Consider the following 3,721-nt stretch of genomic DNA (forward strand, 5'->3'; position numbering starts at 1 on the left):
CGCTGCTTTGTACAGAAACGCTCCTTTGCCCACTTCTTCGTGATTCCTGATCATTTTAAGAAGAGGGTCTCTTCCATTTGCAACTCTATGTGCTGTACCCAGGATAATCCTGTTGTAAAGACATTCAAGACTCAATATTCCGCGACCCGCTTGACGGCGTGAGATGTAAAGTCGCGGAACGGAAGACTTAAGATGCATGCTTTTGTTCATGTGCATAACCTTTCTTGTCCTGATATCAAAAGATCTGAGCTCGTTCTTCGTCCGTGGAACTACTCCAAATGAATAGAGTAGTACCGGGACGGCAAGCATGTTCGTTGCAGATACTTTGTTCCTCGCCGACAGTTCGGAAGACCAAATCTGTCGGGTGAGACGTTTGTATCTGCTTCGAAGATTTTTTTCACCAAATTTGGCACAGATTATCTTTTTCATGAGTACTTTCATCTCAAATTTTTTCAGAATTACATTTATTTCAAAATTGACCAAAATATATTAAAAAACGTGCTTTTTTCATACTCTCCAGGTATTCCATTTTTAAGGTGAAAAAAACAATGAGCAATCCGAGATTATTATTCAATTCGATATTTTTGGTGTTGCTGGCAATAAATAAACTACTAAAATGCTAAATTTCAAAATGGTGGTTTGAAAATGGCGGCCGAAAAATACATTCTCTAATTTGTATATTATGTTCGTTTTCATATCGTAATATCGTTTTAATGTTCTTTTTAAAAACCAATTTTCAGTAATCCTTATTATTATTTTTAAAATATCAATAGGGTGTCCAATATGGAGGATAAAAAAATGTATGATAAAAAGGCCAATGCCAACTCAGTCTTTTAAACTCTCCTGTGACCATGCCATTTTTTAGCCACGAACTATATAAACCATATATAGATTTAAGGGGTTGAGGCATCGCTGATTTCAAATTTGCCATTACTAAAATACATTATTAATTTGTTTAAACAATTTGTTTGAACGAATTATTGCACTATTAACTAATTTTTCAAAACAAATACCAGAATCAGCTTGAATGGAAAAAAGTTACATCCGGAATAGTACTTTTATGTTTTCAATTACGCTTTTTATCAAACAAATTGATAAATAATTAATGTTGTAAATTTAATAAAACTGTTTATGTTCATAAGAAAGGCAAAGAAAATACAAATACGACATCAATTATTTAAGGGATTTTTGAGTACCCCTAGTCCAACATGCGATTAGTTTTGCAAATTTATTTTGTTTAAACAAATTATTTCACTCAAAAAATTTTTGGTATAAAACATGTCAGAATTAGATTCTGACGTTTTGCATAACATATTTAATTATTTATAAGAGAGATAACAACTCTCCGCATTCTCCGTGTTTAGACTGTCATGAATATCATTCATGCCTGCGTTTTTTTTTACATTTTTAAATTATTTTTCGTATTTTTTGTTTTGCGATTTTTTAATTTGTTGTTAATTAATTTATTTATTTTTTCTTATACGTTTTTTATACTTCTGAAGTTGAGAATGTAAATGCTTCAAATTGCTTCGATGCATTAAAATATGCCATTAGTTTCAATACTACGTCGTACGTAATGTTTAACATAAAATCTAATTCTGATATTTTTATGTAATAATTTGTTTAAACAAATTTTTCAAACAAAATGATTTTGCAAAAGTAATCGCATATTTCGATTAAGCGTACTCAAAACCCCCTTAAATAACTCCAAAATTAGTTGCTGACGCAATAATTTGTTTAAAGAAAATGGTTGAAACAAATTAATTTTGCAAAAGCAATGACAAGTTTGAAATTAGCGATGGCTCAAACCCTTAAAACTATATCTGGTTTATATAGTTCGTGGCTAAAAAATCTTATGGTCACAGAAGAGTTTGAGAGACTGAGTTGGCGGTGGCTTTGTTATTATACAACATTTTTTTATTTGCCATATTGGACACGCTATCGATATTTAAAAAAAAATAATACGGATCATTGAAAATAGGTTTTTAAAACGAACATTAAAACGATATTACGATATTAAAACGAACATCACATACAAATTAAAAAATTTATTTTTCGGCCGCCATTTTCAACCCCCCATTTTCAAATTTAGCATTTTAGTAGTTTATTTATTGCCAGCAACACCAAAAATATCAAATTGAACAATAATCTCAGATTTCTCATTGTTTCTTTTTTCCCCTTAAAAATGAAATACCTGGAGAGCATTTAAAAAAATCATCAAAGAAATTTTAGTTCGCCATTTTGAAAAAAAGTAATTCTGAAAAAATTCAAAATAAAAGTACACATGTTCACGCACGAACTCCGAACCTGTTATCACACACTTAACAAGTCAAAGCTACTGACCATTAGGCAGCATATTGTTGAGAGAATACGGATACTATCTGACGCCAAAAGAAGTCTAGAGCGGAGAGAGAGTTGAGTCAGAGTGATTCAACAGTTTCTCTCTGACCCATCTCAACTCGTCCAGGACCCTCCACTTATTGTCGACCACTCGCCCAAACCATAGGAGGTCGAAGTATTTTGGAGAGAAGTCTACGAAGTGCAGCATAGACTAGACAAAGACTCAGACAACATAAATAGCTTCAAGTAGCTGTATGATGCCATCATAACACCTGATCAAGAATGCCCACCCATCACTACCAAGGGGGTACAAAAAGTATTAATAGGGATGAAGAACCATTCCGCTCCGGGCCAAGATGGTATCAAGACCTTCTAGTGGAAGAAGTTTCCTTCAATCCATCAACATTTGGCCCATATTTTCATATCATATTTAAAGTCGAAAGAACCAATTCCGGAGTGGTTGGTGGAAGGTCGCACAATACTCCTGCCGAAAATAGGCAACGTAGCTGACCCGAAGAATTAAAAGCCAATCACTTGCCTGAATACACTGTATAAGATATTCACAGCTATCCTAAATGATAGAATTGTGCGGGCAATTGAACCCGTATGGCAAAAAATGTATGAACTACGCGGCTCAAAGAAAGTCCTACCAGGATGTCGGGAGAACCTGCTCATCGATAGATGTGTCTGCAAAGATGCAACATCCTACCAGCGTGATCTATCGATGACCAAGACATTCCAGAGATAGCTTATGGCATTAACCTCAATATAGCACCTCTAAATGCTCCTAGGAAGATAGAGTCAAATGTCGAGAATGAGAAGTGCCGCATATACTGGAACTTTATATTTGCGACAATTGTTTCTGTTACACACTGAGGCCTGACATGGTTCTTCTTGACTTCGAGAAGCGAACCATATATGTTACCTGTTTTTCGGGACTAGCTGATAAAACCATCATAGCCAAGGAGAATGAAAAGAAAGAAAGGTATAAAGATCTTATAAGGGAGTTGCGACGATTGTACCCGGAGTATTCGCTTAAACTAATCGTCCTTATGATCGGCGCTCTTGGAGGTGCCAAGCTTTCACTGGTTAATAGCCTGAAAGGCATCCCTGCGTGTAAACAAGATGCTAAACACTTGCGGTAAAAATGCAGAAGGTGGTTTCCTTGGGTCGATCCGTGTCCTCAGGGTGTACGAGACTTTTGCCGGATCGTCGTATTGATTCCGTTACAGACTGTAACCACCTATCTTACGGCTGTGAGACGTGGTTGTGCCTGAAATTTTACCGCGATTTCGCTGGGGTCGGGTGCAGTGTTTCAGATTATCACCCGCTCCCGGCGAAATCCTGCTGTTGTCCTTATGACAAACTTTTAATTATACAT

The 3,721-nt window shown here is 35.6% G+C and overlaps 1 protein-coding gene across 6 annotated transcripts in view; it reads left to right on the plus strand.

The window, feature by feature from the left end:
• Nucleotides 1-3,721, plus strand: part of LOC117168235 (tumor protein p53-inducible nuclear protein 2) — a 131,633-nt gene that overhangs the window by 81,080 nt on the left and 46,832 nt on the right. The window lies entirely within an intron of this gene.

Source organism: Belonocnema kinseyi, chromosome 2, assembly GCF_010883055.1.
Source record: "Belonocnema kinseyi isolate 2016_QV_RU_SX_M_011 chromosome 2, B_treatae_v1, whole genome shotgun sequence".
NCBI lineage: Eukaryota > Metazoa > Arthropoda > Insecta > Hymenoptera > Cynipidae > Belonocnema > Belonocnema kinseyi.